At 37.3% G+C, this 27,469-nt stretch overlaps 1 pseudogene; it reads right to left on the bottom strand.

Moving 5' to 3' along the window:
* Nucleotides 1–3,165: 3,165 nt before the first annotated feature.
* Nucleotides 3,166–3,912, bottom strand: LOC100356362 (large ribosomal subunit protein eL8 pseudogene; annotated as a pseudogene).
* Between the last annotated feature and the right edge of the window lie 23,557 nt (nucleotides 3,913–27,469).

The raw sequence follows: 27,469 nt of genomic DNA, 5'->3' as shown, positions 1-27,469 counted from the left end.
AGTATCCTTACTAGAGTTGTTTGTCTTGTCTGAAGCTGGTATATTAGAATCAAGGCTCAATAATCTACTAACAGAGAATATGGCAAATTCATTTTTATTTCCACCTAGATTGCTTATATTTCAGCCATTTTCCCAGACACTTTCATTGAGTGACGAAGCATTGACTGAACATCACTTGAATATCACTAAACTAACTACATTCTTGTATCTTATTGATGACAATGAGTGGTTATAACTAATAAAGACCATGAATAAGGTGATTTGTGTTGGTGCAGACAATAAATAATGATATTTTTTGACAGGCAGAGTTAGACAGTGAGAGAGAGAGAGAAAGACAGAGAGAGAGGTCTTCCTTTTCCGTTGGTTCACCCCAAAATTGCCGCTATGGCTGATGCGCTGGGGCTGATGTGCTGGGGCCAATGCGCTGGGGCTGGTGTGCTGCACCGATCCGAAGCCAGGAGCCAGGTGCTTCCTCCTGGTCTTCCATGCGGGTGCAGGGCCCAAGCACTTGGACCATCCTCCACTGCCTTCCCAGGCCACGGCAGAGAGCTGGACTGGAAGAGGAGCAACTGTGACAGAATATGGTGCCCCAACTAGAACTAGAACTTGGGGTGCCAGTGCCGCAGGTGGAGGATTAGGCAAGTGAGCCGTGGTGCTGGCCAAAATGATGATAATTTTGTTAAAGATATTCTAACAATTATATTGTTAAGCATTTTAATTGAGTTTAAAGCATTTTTATTATACTGCTGTGCTTTCAGAACTGAATATAATCTCCCAATGAGTCTAAGATTTGTTTTAGTTGAGGTTTCCAAAGGAAGAGCAGACAATCTAAGAGTTATACTCCTGGCTGACTGGTTGGAAGTCTAATCTCAGGCAACATTTTGGATATTGTTTCAGATTGATTGACCTCCTTATTGTCTGCACAACTAATTCAATTATTTACTCCCAACACCACAGGAAGTCTTGACAGCTATCTGTTTGGGTTGCAGGTAAATCTACAAGAGAGATTAGGCATTATTAGAGCATGATCTGTATTTATCATTCCCTGTGTACCACTAATTCATATCATCTTCAGAGGGAGATGTTGCTAATCCAATAGCTGAAATAAAACCAATCTATCAGGACGCATGATGGAGGCAGTCATTATGGGAAATGTCACAAATGAGCTTTAATTTTTCCTGCTGACAATTACTAGATTCCTTGCTGAATGATTCCCCCCCACTACTTTTTTCAGTAAATTAACAAAGGGTTAACCATTGTGCTTACAAAATTATCTTTAATTCAGTCTGAGCTTTAAAAATTGACACAGTGAACTTGCAACAGTTTCAAGTGATGAAAGTTTACCTCCTTCTGCACATACCCGGTCAACTGCACAGTCCATTGGCTTTCTGCTAGGTTGTTGTGCTTTGATTTGTATTCTATTATATGATCTGCTTATTTGTAAATCTTAAATAGTTGACATGTGGATCAACGATATTTTTCCTTTTGCACTCACAATCAGACAGTCATCATAGAGGATGATAATTACCACAGTAAACATACAGTCCTGTTTTCCAACTCCCAAGATTTGTGAATACACAACACACCAATCTTGGGACAAAGGAAAGGAAACCAAGGTTGTTAGGTGGTAAAAGAAATGGATTTCACCATTCTAGGGTGGAAACTGGAGTGAATGCATTGCGTAACTTAGAAGCTGTTTTCTGGGCCTGCATTGTGGCATAGAAGGTTGAGCCTCTCTCTGTGATGTTGGTAGCCCATATGGGTGCTGGTTCTAGACTCGCTGCTCCACTTCTGATCCAGCTAATGTGCCTAGGAAAGCAGCTGAAGATGGCCCAAGTGCTGGGTCTCTGCACCCATGTGAGAAGCCCAGAAGAAGCTCTGGGCTTCTGGCTTTGGCCTGGCCCATCCCATGCTGTTGCAGCCATTTGAGGAGTGAACCACTGGATGGAAGCTCTCTCTCCGTAAAAAAAAAAAAAAGACAAAAACCTTCTAGAAGTTACCCAGTCAAGGAGTTCCAATCCTGTAAATATTACCATGGGGCTATGCCGAACCCTATTCTTGTAGGAAGGTTTTAAAAACAGTGACAATTTTTTAAAGCAAGTGTATGGCACTTAGAGTTATCCATTTCTTGTTAAGTGACACCTACTAATTTGTGTCTAGTGAACAGTTTGTACATATGATTCACACAGATGTACTTATTATCATTCATCTAATATGTATAGATACTATAATGATACCACCACCTCACTCCTGACATGAGGAATGCAATTTGTGTGTTCTTTCTTTCTTTCTCTCTTTATTTCTTTCTTCCTTGCTTTCTCCGCCCCCCTTTCAACAGGCTAGAAATATATCAATTTTATTGAACTCAATGAAACACTTTCATATTCTGTGATTTTTCTCTTTTTTTTTTAATTGGTAAACATCCTAATCTGCTATTTCTTTGTTCTCCTTCAGTTATTCTGAGTATAATTTGCTCTTCTTTTTATACCTTTTTTTAAAGTTCACTAATTTTCTTATATAGACATTTGAAATTGTGAATTTCCCTTTAGGTAGTAACTGTAAGTGCTTTCTACATATTTTGATATATTACGTTTTTATTTGTATTGTTATTCAATTCAAAGTACCTTCTATTTTCAATTTTTATTTCTTACTTGACCTTTGAGTTATTAAGGAGTATGCTATTTCTTTTTTTCTTTTCTTTTTTTTTTTTTTTTTTTTGACAGGCAGAGTGGACAGTGAGAGAGAGAGACAGAGAGAAAGGTCTTCCTTTGCCATTGGTTCATCCTCCAATGGCTGCCATGGCTGGCGTGCTGCGGCCCGGCGCACTGCGCTGATCCGATGGCAGGAGCCAGGTATTTATCCTGGTCTCCCATGGGGTGCAGGGCCCAAGCACTTGGGCCATCCTCCACTGCACTCCCTGGCCACAGCAGAGAGCTGGCCTGGAAGAGGTGCAACCGGGACAGAATCTGGCGCCCCGACCAGGACTAGAACCCGGTGTGCCAGCGCCACAAGGCGGAGGATTAGCCTAGTGAGCCATGGCGCTGGCCAGGAGTATGCTATTTCATTTCCACATGCTTTGGGATGGTCTAGACACCTGTAGGAAGCTGATTTGCTTGTTTTTGGAGAATCTTTACTATTATGTACAGGGAACTCAACAGTGTACATTTACCCCAGTTCTTTAGCCTTGAGTTTTTCCAGCTTAGCAATGAGAGCCATAGATTTTGGACCCAGGATGTTTGCCTCCGCAGTGGTCTCAGATCTCATTGTATCTGACATTGCAGTTGGTCCTGCTGGCTTCCACCATCTTAGCCAGAGTCCCTTTGTCTTCTGAATTTACCAGCATAAGGGCAAAAGCGGAGTAGGTCTTCCTGTGGGCCAGGTGTGCCAGCTGGGTCTTTCCCTCGATTTTGCAGTAGGGACTCCCATCTTATGACACAGCACAGGCAAGAAGACAACCAAATCAATGGGATCCATATGATGTGCCATCACCACCAGCTGAGCCTTCTTATTCTGCATGAAGGTAGTGACAGTGTTTATGCAGGCCAAAAGGACAGGTGGTCTCTTGTTGGTGATGTCCCGTTGGCCAGCAGCTTTCTTCTCATGCTTCATCTCTGGTCTGTACTTGTGGGCCAGTCTCAGCAGCTGCATAGCTGTCTGGCAGTCCAGGGCCTGGGAGAACTGGTTAATGGCAAGAGGCACCTGCAGCTGCTTATAAAGAATGGGCCTTTGCTGGGCCATTTGACAAAACTGGTGAGGTCCCTCTTGGGCTGGATGTCCTATCCAATGCCAAAGTTCTTGGGCCTTTTATCAAAACAGAGGATTTATCACCTTCTTGGCCTCCTGTTTCTTCTCAACAGCTGGGGTGGGAGCCATCTCCTTCCCCTTGGCCTTTTTCCCTTTCATCATCTTGGTGGGCTGCAGGAGAGCAGTTTGCACTTTAAGTCTTTTATGGTCATACAACATAGTTTACATGATTTGAATTCTACTAAATTTCTGAATTTAGTTTGTGGTTCAAGATACATTCAGTCATGGCAACTCTATCCTGGGCTCAAAGTATGTGTATTCAGATACTGGTCTATGGAGTTTTCCATAAATGTCATTCAAATCAAGTTATCGATAGCTTTAGTCAATGCTTGAATATGTTCATTACTTCATTTCATATATATATTATACATATATGCTTCCTATTACCAATGAATGGATAGAGGGATGTTGAAATTCCTGGGAAAATTTACATTTTTACTGTTTCTTATTTTTTTTAATCAGATTTGTCTGCATGGATTTTTATAACTGTTATTTACATGATATTCCCATAAAATTCATTTTTCTGAGTTCTCAACCCATGTTTTTAATATATATTTGATATATTTATGTGATGTGACCACTCTCACCATCTAATTTCAGGATGTTTCTATTATCACACAGAAAACCTGTACAAATTGCAGTCACTTCTAGTTCCCCTATGCTTACAGATTCTAATTTGTTGTTGTCTCTACAATTTGCCTATCATGGACATGTACTCTGAGTATAATCAATCAATATGTTGTTATTTCAAAATGGACAGGGGTAAATTCAGTCCTTATTTCTCCCTCTTGTCTGGGAGTAGAAGCATAAAAGTCAAATTTGCAATTTGACATATTTAATGAAATGAAAATCTTTCAGACTCACAAATCCATGTCAGTGTCTAACTAAGTACATATTATACATTACTTTTGGTTGCAAAGGTTCCAATGTTGTAAATATTTACATATCTCATAAATTTGAGCACACAACTTTATATTTATTATGAGCACTGAATGAAATTGTACATTTATCTGGCAGTAAAACATTGAATTTAAAATTTAAACACTTATTTGATTAAAACCAAACTTAAATTAAAACAGTAGGTATAAAGCGAAGAGTTTCACTGTCTGTTTGTACTCAAATGGTCTTAAAAAATATGAAGCTTGCTTTTAGTTTCTGCTTCACAGCCAGATGTTTTGGCATTATGTAGCAAAACTGTCTAGTACTGTGGAGGAAGATTTATTGTTTTATAATGGTGAACATAAGGATATTTTTGCTTTAGAAATGTGTTAAAGGGAACTGTGGAAAAGAACAAACTGGTAATGATATTGGCCAATATTGCAATAGAAAATGTGTTTGCAATCTGGGGAAGAGAATATGTGAAACATATCCAACACAAAATGTTAAGCTTTGTTCCTTAAACATGCAAATTGAGAGTGTGATAGAGGAGGAGAAGAGGGGGAGGTAGCATTGCGGCATAGCAGGTAAAGCCACTGTATGTGATACCAGCATCAAATACAGGCACCAGTTCCTGTCCCGATGTTCCACTTCCAGACCAGCTCCCTGCTAATGGCTTGGGAAAGCAGTGGAAGATGGCCCAAGTATTGGACCTCTGCAACCTACATGGGAGACCTGGAAGAAGTTTCTGGCTCTTTACTCCTGGATTTGTCATAGCCCAATCCCTGCCATTGTAGCCATTGCTGGAGTGAATCAACAAATGGAGCGTTCTCTCTCTCTCAGAGTTACAGAGAAAGTAACTCTGACTTTCAAATAAATAAATCTTTAAAAAAAAGACTGCCAAGAAAATGTTTTTTTCTTTGCTGTGTGGTGTTTACCTTTCATTTATAATATTTAACCTAATTCTCTTAAAAATTTATACAACATATTATTTCAGTTCTCCTAAATAAGAAGAACCAATCAAGAAATTCTCATTATGAGACACACAAACAAACTACACCTAACATTTATGAAGTTTAAAAAATAAAACAGGAATAGAAAGTATTAAGACTATCCTTTTAATATCTGAATAAAAAGTCTATAAGTGACTTAGTTGTGCTTACTTGTAATTATTGACATATTAATGAAAAATCTAGTGTTCTGCATTTTACCCTGCTTCATTTACACTAAGAGGGTTCTTCAAAACGTTCATGGAAAATATCTACTATGTTTTAATTCCATTTCTCAAAAATGTTTGCAGTACTCTCATACACTAAAATTTACTTATTGACTTAATTTCTACCTTAAACATTTTATTTTTTTTTCTCTAAGAAAACTATTTAAAGTAGTTTAAGTGATGTCTTTCCATGGTTTCCTCCTGTTCATCCCTAGGGACGTGATTTTGACTGTCTTTTCATGTATTTATCTGCAATCCATTCATCTTACTTGCTGAAGCATCTGTGCAAGTCTTTAGCTACTATTTTTTGTTGACTCACTTGTCTTATTAGTTGTAAGAGTTCCTTATATATTCTAGACATAAGACCTTAATAGTTATGCATTTTGTAAACATTTTCCTCTGTGTTTTAATTTTCTTAATGATATTTTTGGAAGGCTATACTTTTTTAATTGCTGAAGGAGTCCAAGCTATTTTTATTTGAGGCACTACAGTTGTTTTTTTTTTTATAGAAATCCTTGCTTAATCTAAGGCAACAAAGATTTTGTTGTTATTGTTGCTTTTGTTGTATAGTAAGTCTTCTTAGGAAGTTCTACAATTTTATCTCTAACCTTTAGGTCTCTAGTACATATTAAATTAATATATGGTTTGAGATAAGGGGTTATTATTTTAAAAATTTATTTTAGTACTGGAAGAGAAAAAATCCTTTCCCCATTGATTTGCATGACATTTTTCTAAATATCAATTAAACATATTATTTCTCAACTTCTGCTCTATTGATACATATGTTTATGCATGCTCAAACTTTGCAATACTGATTTCTCTAATTTTTAAATCAGGAAATATGAATCCTCCAACTTAGTTCTTTTTTAAAATTGCTTTAACAATACTAATATTTTCTAAATCCATAAAAATTAAAATTAAATTTGTCATTTTCTACCAATGAAAGACCTGGAAGTTTGATGATTTGACCTATCTACTGGAATTGCTAAAATTTCAAAAATAGGAAGCATATCAAGCTCTGAGAAGGTTGTAGAAATGACTATAAGGAACTTGGTGGACTGTAGATGAGACCAGAAAATTATACAGCCACATTTGAAAAAATGACTTGACAGTATTTTTTCAATGTTAAATGTGCACTTTCCATATGATGTACCAACCTTACACTTTGATAGTTATAACCAAATAGTTGTGTGCAGATGTGTATTGTAATGAGCTACCAAAAATTACAAATAATCTAAATAACCTTCAATTGGTGAGTAGATAAGCTATATCCAATTTGTATACAATTCTGTGTAAGAATTTTAACACTATCAAACCCAGTTAACTTCTTTTAAAAGAACTTTCCAAAATATAGATGGTTTTTCAGAGTTCTCTCAAAGGTATTCCCTATAGATCCCTTGGCTTACTTTTAATTTGAAAGCTGTTATGTAATTTATTCTCAATGAAAATCTTGAATATTTAGCTAGTAATCCTTTTGAACACACAAGTATATAAGACACATGACCTTTGCAAAGCAAACTATTGGCCTCAAAAGCTTTTGATCGAATGTAACACTACAGCAGTAGCAGCTGCCATTTAAACATCTTATGGATAAAGGTCAAGTACTTATCATAATTCATGTGAATGATGGGAGGAAAAAAAAGAAGATGCATTTCTCTTTCCCAGTTGCCAATTTTTTCTTTTACAGAAGACCACATCAAAATGCTTTTAGTTCCATTTGTGTTTATGTTACAAGTTACTGTTTTCTTTTCCTTTCTTCCTTTTCTTTTTTAAAGCTGTAGTCTCTAATCATCCACCAAGTAGTTCTCTGTGGATGCAAAATCCAGATGGCCTGGCAGATGGAGCCTTAGAAGGCTGGTTGAAATGTCCTAGACCCATCCATCACTTAAACACTCCATAGTAAATCTGAATAAAAGTAATGATCTGAAATTCTATGGACTATAGAGGGTAGTCAGCTATACAGTTCATGTGCAGACACACGGTTAATTGTGGCTTCTTAAAGGAACCTTATTATATTGTGCTATTATTGCAATATTTAATCACTTGGTTGAAATCTGCTAAATCATGATGGTGAGAAAGGTTAACTCAAATTTCACACTTCCGTCGTGCTGTTGTACCCTCTTGGTATAAGCAGAACTTAGACATGAGAAAAATTCTAACAAATTAATCCAAGGCGTCAGTGGTGTTTTTCCTCACCTTGGGCAGAAATGGGGAAGTATTTTCTTTTTTATGTGGCAATGGTTAATCAGTCACATAAGTTTACATATAATGTACTTCTGTACTATACTGGAGATCATGTTTTCTAAGACATTCACAAAAATAGTGACCTAATTGTTATCACTACTGACAAACCAGCAATTATATACTCATGTTAAAAGATACACATTGGTTCTGCTTTCACACAATAGATGCTTTATACAAGTTTTCTCCTCTTGTACTTTAAATTTTCATACGTGCTAAAATCCATACTGATGCTATAAGGATTTCAGTGGTCACATAAGATTAATTAACATAAGCTGGAGTCAGGAGCAAGCGTCAGGTAATGAACCCAGATACCTCAATAAAGAAAGGCAGATATCTTAACAGGGCTTATAACGACTGGGCCAAAAGCTCACCTCTGCCTTTATTTTTATAAGTACTATTCTAATAATGTCTAGAGACTGTTATTTAATGCATTTTAGAGCCATAATATCTCCTTTTGAAATATTTTTAAAGTTGAGTAGTAACATTCAATATATTCTATAAATGTGAGCACAGAGAATAACAGGAAAGGCTGAAATGTGAAGGTGGCAAGATTAAAGTTTTGAGATCATTTCTTTGGTGAAAGGTGGCTCCTTAACCCTATCAATGGACTTACACTTTTGTATGTCCATGCCCCAGTTTCTTTTACTTCCTGTAGATGAAATGTTTTGGCTTCTGAGCTTAATGAATGTTTGTACTTTGCAATGTCCCATGAGTCATTTCTGAAGATATCCAATCCCACAGAGGTTGACATAATAACTTCTTCCTGTCTGCTAACATGAAGTACATTTTCCCCTTTCTTATAATTTTTCTTGGAAAGAAAGCTGCAATAAGAGATTGAAAACATAAGCTCTGCACTAAATACAGAATTCAACAAGTAGTAAGTAGAAACAGCACTGTTCTTCAAGAGTATAGACAAGGGCTATCTTTATTTAGAGAAGGACTAAGCTTGTGATTATAAGGAAAATTGAAAGTATGTCATTGTAAAAATGAAAAGAACAATTAGAAAAATAGTGGAGAAAGGTGGGAAATATATTCTTAACACTATATATATGAAATATATGCAATTTGTTCCCTTTATAAAAATAAAATGTGTTTATACCAAAAAAAAAAAGAAAATATAAGCTTACACCATTCTTCCTATCTTAGTAAAACCATTTTAATCTCCACGCCCATCTCTGTGCTGCTCCATGTGTCTGACACTGACTTGTGTTATTGCCAGCTGCAGGTGTCTCCTGTCAATCTCATAAGAAGGGACTTTCATGGGTTAGAGTCATCACCTTCACTTTTGTTTAGTGCTTTCCATAGCTCTAATTGCATATCCCTGTACTAAATCAATATTGTATTACTTTGAATAGTAATATATAAGGTGAAAACTGCCTCCATTTTAGTGACTGCTCTTATTTTTCTTGCCATTTCTGTGACTTTCCCTTTAAAATTAAAACCATCTCCTTGCACATGTGGTTTCTGATATATGGTGTTTGATTGAAGGCTGAGATATTATTACACAGGTGGTAAAGTAGAATGTGAGTTTTTATGCTACACATTTCCCCCTTCAAGGGAATTTAATAATGCTTGATTGTATTGATGCTATACTATTGAGAATGACTGGAAAATCGCTAAAGCTTGTAATTCTAAGAATTTATAGACATATTTTAAAATGTGACTGAGACATAACATGATGACTCCATGGAAGAAGAGAAGACTAGTGATTCTTGCTTTAGAGTGAGCAGTAGTCTGAGAAAATGGAAGATTTTCTGAAGTACTTATCATACATTTTATTCCATATTTGGATCTGAAGTATTTTGTGATAAAATAAAAAGGTACATTTAATGTCAAGTTAATGTAAAATGATTTTCAATCTTGTGATAGTCACTTTGGGACAAATGATTTATTTGATATGACCATAACGAGTATCTAAGATCTTCAGTTTCTTCATTTCAAAAGGATAGAAATTGAATTTAAGACATCTTAGAATAAATGTAAAACATCATATGTAGGGGTATAGCTTAATAAATAGCAAATCAAATAGCTGAGAATTTCAGTTATTTATATATATGCATAGGAAGTGTTTGTTATAATAATGGCACGCTGAATTTATTATTATTGTCAGAATACCATGCTGTATGCAATAATTCTAATATCTGTGTCAGAATGTTGTGGACAAGATCAGATACAATCTAACAACTTGTTTGAAATTTACATAATTAATATATACACTGATACAAAGGATGTTCAAAAAGTTCGTGAAAATGCATATTTTGAAAAAACTGCATGGATTTAAAAATTTAAAAATATCTTTGCACTAAAATTATCTTTTTAATTCCATTTCCCACTAAATTTTGAATCACCTTTATATTTACCAGATAGAAATCAGTGTGATGCCTCATATGTCTAAATCTGTTTTCTTATCTTTGAATTGAGATGATAATGGTTATGGGCTATGTCTGGGGCTTGTTTAGGTGAGCAGTTCTCCCAGCGTTATTCAGGGCTGTCATTAGTAGGTGTTGGGAATCTAAATTCTCAAGCCCTAACTAGACTTATAGAACCTGAAACTCTGATTGTGAGGCCTAGGAAATAATCTGTGTTTGAAACAAACAAAGATACAAATAAAACTCTTCAGCTGCTTTGTATGTACATTGAAGTTTGAGAACCACAGGCTGTAACTGGTTTGGTTAGGAGGGCACAAACAGCAGCACTCTACTATATAGGTTCATTCTTTTTTTTTAAGATTGTATTTTTTATTTACTTGCAAGTCAGAGTTACAGAGAGGCAGAGAGAGAGAGAGAGAGAGAGAGAGAGTCTTCCATCCACTGATTCACTCCTCAAATGGCTTCAATGACTGGAGCTGAGCTGATCTGAAGCCAGGAGCCAGGAGCTTCTTCCAGGTCTCACCCATGGGTACAGGGGCCTAAGCACTTGTTTTCTACTGCTTTCCCAGGCTATAGCAGGGAGCTGGACTGAAAATGGAGCGACTGGGACTCGAACCGGCACCCATATGGTTTGCTGGCCCTATAGGCAGTGGCTTTACCCACTATGCCATAGTGCCAGACCCTATATAGCAATCCAATAGATGTGAGTAAATTTAATAGCCCAGATAGTAGCTAAGAGCTGCTTAACAATTAGTACATTATGGTTTTCACTTGTGGTTTTTATGGTTTTAATTATAATGTAATTTATTTACTCTTAAATATAATGCATTTAATCTAAAGATATATGAGTTGATGTTTAATAATGCAATTTTGGGGTAGCATTGTGGCATAGCAGATAATGCCACTATCTGCAATGTAGGTATCCCATATAGGCACTTGTTTGAGTTTAGGTTGCTCCACTTTCAATCTAGCTCCCTGCTAATATACTGGAGAAAACAGTGGAAAATGGCTGAAGTCCTTGGGCCCCTGTACCCACATGGGACCCAGTTGAAGTTCATGGCTCCTGGCTTCAGCCTGTCCCAGCCCTGGCCTTTTGGGGGAAGTGAACCAGCATATGAAAGAGGTCTCGCTCTCGCTCTTGCTCTCGCTTCCCCCCACCACACACTTTCTCTGTAACTCTGCTTTTCAAATAAATAAATCTTTAAAATAAATGACAATTTTGTCAATTCATTGCAAATTTATGAAATATTTTTGAGGAAGTTTCTTATTTTTCAAAACATTTTATTTATTTATTTATCTTTTATTTGTAACTGACACATGAAATTGTATTGCGAAGTACCATGTGATATTTGTGCATGTGTATACATTTTATAATGTCTAAACAGGGTAAACATATCTACTTCCTCAAACATTTAACAGTTCTTAATAGTGAAAATATTAAAAATCTTTTCTTCCATTTTTTGAGAACCATATAGTACATTATTATTCCTCATAGTTACACTAGTGTAGATGGTATAAATAGAGCACTGTAACTTCTTACTCCTGTCTATGATGTAGTACATTAAACAATGTTTCCCCATCCCTGCCTCCAAAATTCCTGAAAATTTGACAACCAGGCTTCCAAACTCATAAATGCTGTCTTGACACACTAGTTGCATAGTAATATTTTCCTCTCTTTACCAAATTAAGGGTTTTTTTCTTCTCCATGCCAGGCAGGCAGATCATATTGCAGAGGAATCTGTGCATTCTGAAGCTTGCTGAACCAAATCTGTATCCCCAGTGGAATCCTAGAAGACACTGTGAAGAGGGAATCCATTCTGGAAGGTGTGGCACATTTGTACCTCTCAGTGAGTCAAGCCACCAGTATTCAATTTAAAATAATTATTTGTATCCAGATTGATAAATGGCGCCCCGATTTATTGCACAGATCCAATAAGTCCTTTCCCTCAGTGGTAACAAAGTTCGTTCCATCCTATGGAGGTATCATCACCCAATGCAGAAGATTTGCTGATACATTCAGTGTTTTCAAAGATTTTTATTTAAAATAGATCTATCAGGGTAAAGCTAAAAGTTCCCCTAAGTTTCTCTGGAAAATATCTACTTAGCATGATGAATCAAAGAACCAGGAGAACAGAGAGGATACCGGTTACCTGGCTGGCAATAAGCTATTATCTCCATCTCAAAATCCAGCTTATATCAGTCTCCTTTCAGTAACAGTATGTTACTAGCTAGAAATAGTAAACTAGAGCAAAACACACAAAAAACAATGTGAAGGCAACATTCTCATGTTATTTGTGCTAACATATGTGAATTACTCTAATACAGAATTCCTTCATGCTCATTTTTCCTTAAGAAGCTCTGTTACTTATACAAGAGAAGAAAGGGCAAATCAAGGCAAAATCACCTTTCCTTTCAGCAGGAGATTTTATCCTACATAACTGGAAGGAGTTAGGATGGGCCCCATGGAGGTTTTCCGTTTGCCAATCTGAAGCAATCTTAAGTAGCCTCAAAGCAAACACCAGGAGAATAATAAGACTCCCTACTTCATGGGGCTGCCATGAAAACTAAGTGAAAAGATGCAATTAAAGCATTTAGCCTGGAGTTCTAATGTTGGTCACATAGCGATTGCTCAACAGTGTTAGGTATTTATAGAGAAAGCGTATGTTTACTACAATATCCACACTGTAGGCTGCCTAGGTCACCCAGATCTTCACAGACAAACACAATAGCTACACACTTTACGGTTACATAGAAGAGAGGTCTTTCAAAATTATCAAGAAAAAAGTGCTTGGATCATATGAAATAATACTAAGCCTCTTACCATTTATACACAGTGGGTGAGGATGATCTAAAAGGCAAAATTATGGGGTTGGAAGGGAGGAAGAGACTGAGAGATCAAGCTCCTTCATAAAGTAAGCCCCACTGATGAAGGAAAGCAACAATCTGTACCATATTCAGCTAACCTTTTAGTTCTTGAAACGTTTCACTCACAGAAAGTATGACTGAGTCTCTGTCTCAAACATGGCCATTCAGTATGTTACTCCTCCAGAATGTAAGAGTAACAGATCGGAGTAAGGAGGAGGCTAATAAGAGGGACAGTGAAGAACACAGAGAAGCTTTTATCTTCCCCTACAGGCCACCACACTGATTGGTGATGCCCCCTTGATGTCCTGATGGTAGATGCAGAAAGCAGCAAAATGCAGTGATTGGTCCATTATTAAGTTAGCACATTGGAACTGTCAACAGGGGATGTCTGCTATTGCCGTGAAGTGGAGTGGAGTGGCATTAGGAAAATTACAGTGCCAGAGTTGTGTTGCCTAATGAATGGTACTCCAGCTCTCCATGGCACCTTCTAGGACTGCTGAGTCACTTTTGATTGTTTCTTGCATCCTCCTCTCAATATCAAATTCTCATTTACAGATGAAGAAGCTGAGGCTGCTGTTCTCAGGTGAAATTTGTTCTTGTTTCAGTATGCCTAGAGTGGATGGTGGTGGGTGTCACATTTCTAAATTTAGCATTCTGCAGAACTTCCTCCCCAACTATTTGTGTGAGTCATTTACATGCAGGATGAGCACACAATTTACCAGCCAATTTTTTGAGTGAAACCAGGCAGTATTAATAATTGCATTGTGACAATGGAACTATATTGGTCAGGGTAAATGGCCACTCTAGTTCAATGGAAATGACTGTATTAGAACATTCAAACAGAATAGGTTTCAGGGGAAATCTTAATTGGTCTATTCCACGGAATTGCTAGAAATCTGGGGGAAGTGAGCAACTTGATCAACAGGGTTCCTCCGAGGGCATTTATGGGTTGAGGTTGCTGGTAATTCTAAATGCCCATATGAAGTCTGTGTACTCCCTGACAACGGCGCTATATATAGTAGCTTCTGCTCATTAAATTCTTTTATACAAATCTGTGCTGGGGTAATTAGGAAGAATGGTCTACAGGGCAAGATGAGTACAATTTGGTTCAATGTAGTCACTATTCCCCAGTTCACCATTTAGCAAATAAAGTGTGAACTTCATAAAAAAATGAATAGTTTCTTTATCACAGCTGCAAGCTGCTTGGAAGATACTAATTCACACCAAAGTCGAAGGAATAGAAAGGCAGAATGATTTTAGAATTTTTATCCTGGAACTCCAAATCAGTTGCTCTCACTAATATATTTCCTTTCCTTTCAAAGAAATACAAATACCAGGTCTTCAAAAATTTTTGTGGTAATTGCATATTATATTTTAAATCCATTTTTCCACAAACTTTTTGAAACTCCTTTTAGAAGGAATATTCTAGAATCCATATCTGCTGCTATGCTTGCATATTTATTTATTTATATGTAACCAGCTTCATTTCACAAAAGAATTTGAGGAAGAAGCAATTATGCTGGCTAGCTGTCCAGCAGAATTTAGTGAGGGCACCATTTGATGATGTTCTTGTTACCACATGAATTTTAGAATTGCTGAAATCTTAGACATTAGATCATTTTCTGTGACCATAATTAGACAATCTACCATGCATCATTTTTCAAGGGCTTGAGAAATTCTTGCCTTTCATAATCAGCAGGCGTCTGTATGTTCCCTTGTTCCTGTAGCTGTTCTTATAGGTCAATATCAGCAACTTGGACTACTAATAACTCTCAGTAATCAAAGTGGTATTATCTCTCTTATCAGATGCGTCAGTTCCCAGCACTTGCCCCATGATGCAGTGCATCTGTGCAGAGTGAAACAGCTTTGGGTACTAGAAGAGAGCTCATACTGAGACCTTATCAACAACTGAGCTGGATGTTAGCTCTGCCAAGCCTCCATGGCAATTGCACACTGGTGCCTCCTGAATCTGGAAATTTTCTTTCCTCTCTGTCTTGGGTGCAAATAGTCCTCTTCATGTTCCTGCATCCAAATCTGCTCACAACTATATTCATCAGCCTGCAGAAGCAGTTTCTTCATGATCCAGCGATTATTCCTCTTAGAGATAATATTCTCATGTAACCATCCCAAAAATGAAAAATATAAAGTTTGAGCAAAGGGGTTATTCTCTGAATTATTTAAAAATAGCTAAATAATGAAACCTGTAGATTATAGGATGATGTTTAAATAAATGATGATACAGTGTGGTATATGAGATGTGGAAAACAAAATTGAGGAAGAATAGATAACAGTAAACTTGAAAAGACTTCAGCTGATTTTACTTTTTCTAATATGATTTTCAGTGATTTGAATGACATACATGGATTATTGTTTATGAAAAACAATGCATACAAAACTGTGTAACAGAAACTTGCTACTGGTATATTGCATTTTGAAGCATTTAATACATGCCACGAATTCTGCTGCATATAGAAAATAACCTTTGCATTACAAGCATTGGTTGAAATACCCTAGAATGTGTACAAAGACTGTATTTTATTATTTCTCTTTACATTTTTGTATTTCTCAATTTTGTAATGAACCCACATTGTGGTGTAGCTGGTAAAGCCACCATCTTCAATGCCAACTTCCCTATGGGTGCTAGTTCATGTCCAGGCAGTTCCACTTTTGATCCAGTTCCCTGCTAATGGCCTGTGAAAAGCATCAAAGATGGCACAAATGTTTGGACCCCTGTCACCCACATGGATGACCCAGATGAATTTCCTGACTCTTGGCTTCAGCCTGGCCCAGCTCAGCCCTGGCCTTTGTGGTCATCTGGGGAGTAAACCAGTGACTAGAGGATCTCTCTCTCTCTCCCATTCTCTTGGTAACTCTTTCAAAATAAATTAATACATCTTAATAAAACCACAAAATTTATGAAACTTTTCCTTTCAAATGCACGTGGTTCTGTCCACTCAGTTCAAAATTTCCATAAACACGGTTCTGTTCATCACTAATCACATTATGGTGTCATGTTGTTTAAGCACTCAATTCTTCAGGCTGGGCTTCCTGTCTTTGTCATTGTCAACTCTTCAGCATCTTGCACATAGGTTGGTGTGGAGGATGCTCCAGAAGAAAATGAATAAATATCTGAATACTGGGTAAAGTGTAAAAAAATGTCCTGCCAGAGACCAGCTCCAGCCAGTCCAGGGGCCCCAAGGTGTGAGAGGTGTCGGCGCTGGAAGAAATGAGAGACACTCACAGCAAGGCTGATGGCATGGCTCTGGCTCTCAGGCACCAGACTTTATTTTTATATCATAAGCCACATAATGATTTTTTTAATGAAAAGCCTGTTGTCCATTTTTTTCTAATTACAATTTTTTTTTTTTATTTTCAAGGGCATATTTAGAGCATGGGTAACAATCACAGACACGTGCAAGATAACAGGCTGCCCACACAAGCCAAGGCCTCGAGTGCTGCTGAACTATACAGAAATTGGCTGCATAAACTAGAATAGTACCTTCCTGATCTAATCTTTACTAGAAGCCCCGAGTTCAAAGCAGACCCTTGTTAAAATGTATCCCCTCTTTGCAGTTCTTTCTGTAATTTTTTAATTTCTTTATTGCACTTATTTAAAGGTTTACTTAGATCTATTTTACAGTTTTGTCATCCTAACCGTTGTAATATTTGTAGCATATAGTGAATTAAAGCTTAATTAACATCTATCTTTATTCTAGTGGGAGGTATATACCAGAGAGCCTGTTGCCTTTTAATTCTTTTCTACAAACAGCTCAACCTTGCATAAGGCATTAACCCTTTCTTCTACACTAACATTCTGCTTGATTAAAATTCTACAAGGCAATGGACATTTTGGAGGTTATGAGACTAAGTGCTCTTCCGTAAAATTAGGAATACAGCAATCATTAGCGGGACCACAAGGAAGCTCCAGCTTGTAGTTCCCATCAAACCTAAAACCACCAAGAGGACCGCAGCTGTCCTTCTCATGCCTTGCTGAGACAGACCTTCTGCTGTGACCTTGTCAGCCAGCTGAAGTTGCCTTGGCCTCGTCAATGTCCTATTGTCCAGCATTTATTTTCCAATGGTTGACATTCTGGGTAAGTCTTACACAAATAATTTTTTCATGTTTTATAGTTATACCTTATTTAAATACTAACTTATAGAAAAACATTGTAAAAAAAACTCCAGAAGAATTTATTGTTCAAAAGGCAGAACTCTCTGTCTCCTTAAATTAGTTCTTAGCCAAAGGTTATAGTATTTTATATCATTAAGTCAAATATTATATGAATATATTAAATATAACTATTACATATGTTAAAAGAAAATAAATCTTGCAAGTATTTATTTCTATGTTGGGGGCTGGCACTGTGGCATAACTGGTTAAGCCTCTGCCCGTGGAGCCAACATCCCATATGGGGACTGGTTCAAGTTTTAGATGCTCCACTTCTGATCCAGCTCCCAGCTAATGCACCTGGGAAAGCAGTAGAGGATAGCCCAAGTTGTTGGGCCCCTGCAACCACATGGGAAACCCAGAAGAAGCTCTTGACTTCTGGCTTCAGATCAGCCCAGCTCTGATCATTGTGGCCATTTGGGGAGTGAACCAGTGGGTGAAAGATCTGGCTCTGTGTCTCTGTAACTCTGCCTTTCAGAGAAATAAATCTTTTTAAAAAATCTCTATATTAGAACACAATTTTAATGGCTTTAGACAAAAGGAATAAATAAGGCAATAGTTCAGACATTTCTCCACAAAATAAACTTAAAATGTATATATTAAATTCATGAAATGTATTCCTTAAATAAAATAAAAAAGCTGAATATGAATTTTTAATATTGTACTATTGTTTTTTATATGCCCTATTATTCTTTAAAAATAGCTTCTGGAGCAGATATTGTGTTGCAGAGTTAAGCTGCTGCTTGGGACTCCTGAATCCCATGTCAGAATGCCAATTAGAGTCCTGGCTGCTCTGCTTACAGACCAGCTCTTGGTAATGTACTCTGAAAGGCAACAGGTGATGGCCCAAATACTTGAGTTCCCGCCACCACATGAAAGTGAGAATGAAGTTCCGGTTTCTGGTTTTGACTTGGTCTAGGCATAAATGTTATGGGTATTTGAAGAGTGACCCTGCTGATGGAAGATCTCTTTCTCTCTGTCTTTGTTTCCCTCTCTCTCTCTCTCTGTCACCCTACCTTTCAAATAAATAAATTCTTTTAAAACAACAAAGAATAAAATAGATCAAATTTATGAAAAATAAATGTGAATTTTTCCTTTGTGGTAAATAATTTATAGGAATATAAAACTTATTTTTAAGACCTACAATAGACATCATTTAAAATTTGAAAATAATTTGTCTTTGTGAATAAAATTTACATAATTAACTAATTCATTCACCTTGCTATTTTTCAGTGTTTTTTTTAAAGCCTGAAAACATGTTCCCTGCTGAAGTTAATGGTCATCCCTAGTCCTATGCAGTTTTCATGGATGTTGGAAATTGGACATTGGTAGATTGCAGCAAACCAAAATAATATTTCTGCCATCTACATAGAAATCACTGGGATTTAAGTGTTTCCTTCAGAGAAATGTGTATGTGTGTATAAATAAATATCCATTCATATTTATTTCAAAAATTTCATGAGTCTTTAAATTCCATTTTACTAAGAACTTGTTGAAGCACTGTTGAATACCAATATATCTTCCACTAGGAAGGAGTCCATAACATGAAAGTGAAAGAGGAAAAGAAATTCACTAATCATAATTTAAGGCCGTGAATACATAATATATGATATATTTCAGGGCAGCAAGTAAGTGGGTTTCCTTTGAAAAGGGCCCTTGACACACAATATAATAGGTCTTCAAAAAGATCACCAAAATATATATTATGATAATGTTTTTGGCAGCAAAAATAAACTTATCTTTTAATTACATTTTCCAAAATCTTCTGTAAAACTTTCACTCAAAAGCACAGGTGGTGGAAAAAGCTTACCCATGATGTTTAGTTAAGAAATTTATATTTCTTGGGATGTATGTATTCAATAGTGATTACTTACCAGCTCACTTGTACCATTTTGTAAAACTTTTTTGAATTTACATAAAGGGAACCAGTTTCATGTATTTTATTTATACAGTTTTAAAAGCATAATAATACTTTCCACCCTAGCCTCCCTCCCTCACTCATTCACTCCCACTCTCCTCCTTCTTTTTTTATTTTACTTTTAATTTTTACTATGACCTACTTTCAATTTACTTTATAATAACAAGCTTAATCCTCCACTAAATAAATAATTATACAAGTAGTAAGTAGAAAGTAATTAATTGCCATTAGGAATCACCTTAACCATCTTGGATCAGTTAACAAGAATATTTGATGTTGAATATGATTACACAGAATGATTTTATGCAATTTAAGGCTAAAATGCCATCACAACATTTCAGTTTCCTGAAAGATTACATAATTGGAGAAATCAATGTGAAATGTGCCTCTAAAATATTGGACTTCATTTAGTTAATAACAAGGAATATTCACGCTGAGGTGAAGCACCTCATTACTAGCAGTCATTATCAATGACCACATAAGTCTTCTCTACACATGGTAATTCCTTTCTCTGGATAAATATTTATCATTTCAAACTGAGTGATCCAGTTAGGGCTACGGGCTCTAAAGATTTATCGGATTATGGAATGACAGAGAATGAATAAGATCAATTGCTGACACAACTGCAGGCAGCTAGAGAGGTCTGCAACACAAAGTCTCCCAAGTGTCAGATGTGTCAGGTTACTAGGAATATGAAGACATAACCTTTTTGTTATATTATCTATGATATTCTTCTTGCACCAGAAGATTGACAAAATATATTGTGATCATGAGAATATGATTAACCTATATGAAGAGATCATGATTACATAAGAAAGTTGATAAAATATTATCAAAGTCTTGCTAAAAATACCCAGCATATTTAAACCATCTTAGAGATGGAAATATTAAATCCCTTCATCTTTTATAATTGCTATTTTGAAAATGACATTTCTTACAAGACAAAGTTATTTGGACACTTATAATGAAAATATGCCTGAGATATATCTTGCCTTTCTGAATAATTCAAAATGAAAAAAAAATGCTATTTCAAGGCAAATATGATGTTTCATTTGACAAAGGAAGAAGGAGAAAATTCATTTTATAGTCAAATAAAACAGTTTTTAAAATCTTAATATATTGTGTAGAGGTTTTAATGGAATTATTAATTTACTCTTTTAATTTCAATGTCATGACTTGAAAAACGTGATTTTAAAGTTTTCCTAAGATTTTATCAGGCTTTCAAAGTCATTGCTTAGACTACAGCTATATTGGTGTCATTGACCCAATATTTTATAAAACAAAGGAGACTCTGAAATGCATCTGTCTTAATGTTTTCATTGTATATCAGGAAATGAAACACAAATCAGTTATGTAGGGAAATTTTCAGCTACTTATGTTTTTTGTCATTTTATCAAACATTACTCATATTTATCTTTCCTATTCAAGATGAATCCACTTAACAACAACTATTGCCCATCATTGAGTACAGCAATATGATAAAAATCTTGAGGATCACAAAAAATGGGAAAAGGTGTATTGTGAGTTGAAGAATCTTTGCCTCCTAGAAGCAAAGCAAGAGCAATCAGGATTGAATACCTGTTATGTGTAAGCTATTATATCCAGTATTTACACACACTTTCGATTCTCAATCCTGCTTCTGTTGAAAATAGCAAAATTGGGATGGGGCTGAGACTTAGATCTAGTTTGAGGAGTTTAGTAGATCTGTGTCCAGATGCATGCCAAACATCTGTTTGTACCTACTAATTAACATGGATGGAGATATTCCTGTAGGTAAAACTCAACTTCAAGCAAAAACCTCTGAACCTGTGTCCTTTAAGAGAGTTTAGAAAAAAAAGAGAGAGAGAGAGAGAGCGAGAGAGAGAGAGAGAGAGAAAGAGAGAGAGAGAGAGTTTAGAGCAGGCAAGCCTGTCTGTTGAAGATGAATAGTAGTGGAGGTGGGAAAGTGCACTCTAAACCAAAGCTGAATGCACAACAGTACGTTTCTCAGCTTAAGAGTTTAAGTAGGGGATTTCCGGCAAGATGGCGGAATAGGAAGAGAGCACACTGATAGTCTGGGGAGAGATAGTTTAATAAAAGTGGAGATACTGCAGGTTCAAGGAAGAGTAGGGGAGGAAACAGCAGAAGAAACTCTTCCGGAACGCGTGACTCACAGCGGACCTGCGTGGAGAGCGTGGGAGCCCACAGTTCGGGACATCAGCGGCAGACTCAACACACCAGCGCTGGAACGCGAGGTGAGCCGAACCTCAATAGCCCGAGACACCGGCAGGCAAGCGGAGAGAGGAGACTAGAGGGAACGACCCCCGGGGGGGGAAGTTCACAAGGCTAACTGGAAGAGAGAGAGAGAGAGAAAAAAGGGTGACTAGTACGGACACGGGTTTCTCTCTCTCCGCTCACCTCTCAAGGGCGAGCAAGACAAAGAGCAGGCACCATCTTGGACATACGTCATAAGCAGAGCGACCTCAGGTCTGCACCGGCCCTGAGCCAGCAGAAAAACCCGACTCTGGGTGGGGCGAATTAACAGGAGATTAGGAGCTAGTAAATTTGTGGTGCTACTGAACTGAGACTGTGAAAAAAGAGACGGTGGGGGAGAGAACTCACAGAATTCACGTGAGCACTCTCCAGAGACACTACAATTCCGTAACTTTGGCAACCCAGTGGGAGGCTGAAGGAGAATTTGAGCCCACTCTGAGGGCCGAACAGATTCCCTGTGGGGATCTTGGGAAAGAGCTTCCGATCTCTGGCTCCTGTGGGTATATCATTTGCCTGCTAACTACCTCCAACTTCATTCAGCTGTGCGGAATTACTTCCCTTTTGAATCAAAAAAAAAAAAAAAAAAAAAAAAAAAAAGAAAGAGAAAGAGAGATTTACCACGCCTAACCTGGGAGTGTCACCTTTGGCACACCAAACAGAGCTCTCAGGCCACACCCATCTCAAGCCCTAAGGCTCCATCAAAAACAGATAGTCCACTTAATCTAGAGTCATAGTATAACAAGAAAAAGCACCACAGTGAAGAAACCAAATATCTCCAATATGCCAAATAACAAACGCAAAAACCGAGGTAATAAAAACAAGGAAGTCACCATGACGCCCTCAAATGAAAAAGACACCCCAATTCAAGATTATGAAGATGATGACATAGAAGAAATGCAAGAAGCAGATCTCAAAAAATTGATAAGAACATTAAGAAGTTCTCAAAAACAAATTCTGGAACTACAGAAATCCTTAATGGACAAGATAGAAAATCTCTCTCATGAAAATGAAATATTAAGGAGGAATCAAAATGAAACGAAACAACTAGTACAACAGGAAACTGTGATAGTGACTGAAGTGAAGAATTCAATAGATCAAATGAAAAACACAATAGAGAGCCTTACAAACAGAATGGGTGAAGCAGAAGAGAGAACATCGGACTTAGAAGACAGAGAACAGGAAAGGATACAGTCAGACCAAAGAAAAGAAGAGGAAATTAGAAATCTGAAACATATTGTCGGGAATCTTCAGGATACTATTAAAAAACCCAACATTCGGGTTCTAGGAGTTCCTGAAGGCATGGAGAGGGAGAAAGGATTAGAAGGCCTTTTTAGTGAGATATTAGCAGAAAATTTCCCAGGTTTGGAGAAGGACAGAGAAATCCTAGTACAGGAAGCCCACAGAACCCCTAATAAACACGACCAAAAGAGATCCTCACCACGACACGTTGTAATTAAACTCTCCACAGTGAAACATAAAGAAAAGATCCTAAAATGTGCAAGAGAGAAACGTCAGATTACTCTCAGAGGATCTCCAATCAGACTCACAGCTGACTTCTCATCAGAAACTCTAAAAGCTAGGAGGGAATGGCGAGATATAGCCCAGGTACTAAGAGAGAAAAACTGCCAGCCCAGAATATTATATCCTGCAAAGCTATCATTTGTGAATGAAGGTGAAATAAAGACTTTTCATTGCAAACAGAAATTGAAAGAATTTGTTGCCACTCGTCCAGCCCTGCAAAAGATGCTTAAAGATGTGTTACACACAGAAACACAGAAACACGGTCATCAATATGAAAGAAGGTAAAGGAAGGAAACCAAGGAAGGAAACCTCACAGCAAAAGATCACAGGGAATTCAAAGCATATATTAGAACTTGTCTTTGGCAAATGGCAGGGCAAAGTTACCACTTATCATTAGTCACTTTGAACGTGAATGGCCTGAACTGTCCAGTTAAAAGACACCGATTGGCTGATTGGGTTAAGGAACAAAACCCATCTATTTGCTGCTTACAAGAAACACATCTTTCCAACAAAGATCCATACAGACTGAAAGTGAAAGGCTGGAAAAAGATATACCATGCCAACAGAAATGAAAAAAGAGCGGGCGTAGCCATCTTAATATCGGACAACATAAACTTTACCACAAAAACTGTTAAGAGAGACAAAGAGGGACACTATATCATGATTAAGGGATCAATTCAACAGGAAGATATAACAATTATCAATGTATATGCACCTAACTACAGGGCACCAGTTTATCTAAAAGATTTATTAACAGACTTAAAGGGAGACTTAGACCCCAATACAGTAGTACTGGGGGACTTCAATACTCCACTCTCAGAAATAGACAGATCATCCGGTCAGAAGATCAACAAGGATACAGTAGATTTAAACGACACTATAGCCCAAATGGATCTAACAGATATATACAGAACTTTCAATCCTACAGCTAAAGATTTTACATTCTTCTCAGCAGTACATGGAACCTTCTCTAGGATTGACCACATACTAGGCCATAAAGCGAGTCTCAGCAAATTCAAAAGAATTAGAATCATACCATGCAGCTTCTCAGACCATAAAGGAATGAAGTTGGAAATTACCAACTCAGGAATCCCTAGAGCATACGCAAACACATGGAGATTGAACAACATGCTCCTGAATGAACAATGGGTCATAGAAGAAATCAAAAGAGAAATCAAAAACTTTCTGGAAGTAAATGAGGATAACAGCACAACATACCAAAACTTATGGGACACAGCAAAAGCAGTGTTAAGAGGAAAGTTTATATCAATAGGTGCCTACATCAAGAAATTGGAAAGGCACCAAATAGATGAGCTTTCAATTCACCTCAAGGATCTAGAAAACCTACAGCAAATCAGACCCAAATCTAGTAGGAGAAGAGAAATAATTAAAATCAGAGAAGAAATCAACAGGATTGAATCAAGAAAAACATTACAAAAAATCAGCCAAACGAAGAGCTGGTTTTTTGAAAAAATAAACAAAATTGACACCCCATTGGCCCAATAACTAAAAAAAGAAGAGAAAAGACCCAAATCAATAAAATCAGAGATGAAAAAGGAAATGTAACAACAGACACCACAGAAATAAAAAGAATCATCAGAAATTACTACAAGGACTTGTATGCCAGCAAACAGGGAAACCTATCAGAAATGGATAGATTCCTGGACACATGCAACCTGCCTAAATTGAACCAGGAAGACATCGAAAACCTAAACAGACCCATAACTGAGACAGAAATTGAAACAGTAATAAAGGCCCTCCCAACAAAGAAAAGCCCAGGACCAGATGGATTCACTGCTGAATTCTACCAGACATTTAAAGAAGAACTAACTCCAATTCTTCTCAAACTATTCAGAACAATCGAAGAAGAGGGAGTCCTCCCAAATTCTTTCTATGAAGCCAGCATCACCTTAATTCCTAAGCCAGAAAAAGATGCAGCACTGAAAGAGAATTACAGACCAATATCCCTGATGAACATAGATGCAAAAATCCTCAATAAAATTCTCGCCAATAGAATGCAACAACACATCAGAAAGATCATCCACCCAGACCAAGTGGGATTCATCCCTGGTATGCAGGGATGGTTTAATGTGCGCAAGACAATCAATGTGATACACCACATTAATAGACTGCAGAAGAAAAACCATATGATTATCTCAATAGATGCCGAGAAAGCATTTGATAAAATACAACACCCGTTCATGATGAAAACTCTAAGCAAACTGGGTTTGGAAGGAACATTCCTCAATACAATCAAAGCAATCTATGAAAAACCCACAGCCAACATCCTATTGAATGGGGAAAAGTTGGAAGCATTTCCACTGAGATCTGGAACCAGACAGGGATTCCCACTCTCACCACTGCTATTCAATATAGTTCTGGAGGTTCTAGCCAGAGCTATTAGGCAAGAAAAAGAAATTAAAGGGATACAAATTGGGAAGGAAGAGCTCAAACTATCCCTCTTTGCAGATGACATGATTCTTTATTTAGAGGACCCAAAGAACTCTACTAAGAGACTATTGGAACTCATAGAAGAGTTTGGCAAAGTAGCAGGGTATAAAATCAATGCACAAAAATCAACAGCCTTTGTATACACAGACAATGCCATGCCTGAGGAAGAACTTCTAAGATCAATCCCATTCACAATAGCTACAAAAACAATCAAATACCTTGGAATAAACTTAACCAAAGACGTTAAAGATCTCTACGATGAAAATTACAAAACCTTAAAGAAAGAAATAGAAGAGGATACCAAGAAATGGAAAAATCTTCCATGCTCATGGATTGGAAGAATCAATATCATCAAAATGTCCATTCTCCCAAAAGCAATTTACAGATTCAATGCAATACCAATCAAGATACCGAAGACCTTCTTCTCAGATCTGGAAAAAATGGTGCTGAAATTTATATGGAGGCACAAGAGACCTCGAATAGCTAAAGCAATCTTGTACAACAAAAACAAAGCCGGAGGCATCACAATACCAGATTTCAGGACATACTACAGGGCAGTTGTAATTAAAACAGCATGGTACTGGTACAGAAACAGATGGATAGACCAATGGAACAGAATTGAAACACCAGAAATCAACCCAAACATCTACAGCCAACTTATATTTGATCAAGGATCTAAAACTAATTCCTGGAGCAAGGACAGTCTATTCAATAAATGGTGCTGGGAAAATTGGATTTCCACGTGCAGAATCATGAAGCAAGACCCCTACCTTACACCTTACACAAAAATCCACTCCACATGGATTAAAGACCTAAATCTACGACCTGACACCATCAAGTTACTAGAGAACATTGGAGAAACCCTTCAAGATATTGGCACAGGCAAAGAATTTCTGGAAAAGACCCGGGAGGCACAGGCAGTCAAAGCCAAAATCAACTATTGGGATTGCATCAAATTGAGAAGTTTCTGTACTGCAAAAGAAACAGTGAGGAGAGTGAAAAGACAACCGACAGAATGGGAAAAAATATTTGCAAACTATGCAACAGACAAAGGGTTAATAACCAGAATCTACAAAGAGATCAAGAAACTCCACAAAAACAAAACCAACAACCCACTTAAGAGATGGGCCAAGGACCTCAATAGACATTTTTCAAAAGAGGAAATCCAAATGGTCAACAGGCACATGAAAAAATGTTCAAGGTCATTAGCAATCAGGGAAATGCAAATCAAAACCACAATGAGGTTTCACCTCACCCTGGTTAGAATGGCTCACATGCAGAAATCTACCAACAACAGATGCTGGCGAGGATGTGGGGAAAAAGGGACACTAACCCACTGTTGGTGGGAATGCAAACTGGTCAAGCCACTATGGAAGTCAGTCTGGAGATTCCTCAGAAACCTGAAGATAACCCTACCGTTCGACCCAGCCATCCCACTCCTTGGAATTTACCCAAAGGAATTTAAATTGGCAAACAAAAAAGAGGTCTGCACCCTAATGTTTATTGCAGCACAATTCACAATAGCTAAGACCTGGAACCAACCTAAATGCCCATCAACGATAGACTGGATAAAGAAATTATGGGATATGTACTCTTTAGAATACTATACCGCAGTAAGAAACAACGAAATCCAGTCATTTGCAACAAAATGGAGGAATCTGGAACACATCATGCTGAGTGAAATAAGCCAGTCCCAAAGGGACAAATACCATATGTTCTCCCTGATCGGTGACGACTGACTGAACACCAAGAGGGAAACCTGTTGGAGTGAGGTGGACACTATG

Source organism: Oryctolagus cuniculus, chromosome 3 (assembly GCF_051225735.1).
Source record: "Oryctolagus cuniculus isolate XC-2025 breed Fujian yellow rabbit chromosome 3, ASM5122573v1, whole genome shotgun sequence".
Lineage (NCBI taxonomy): Eukaryota > Metazoa > Chordata > Mammalia > Lagomorpha > Leporidae > Oryctolagus > Oryctolagus cuniculus.
The sequence above is the reverse complement of the archived record's forward strand: the minus strand, read 5'-3'. Positions and strand labels throughout refer to the sequence as shown.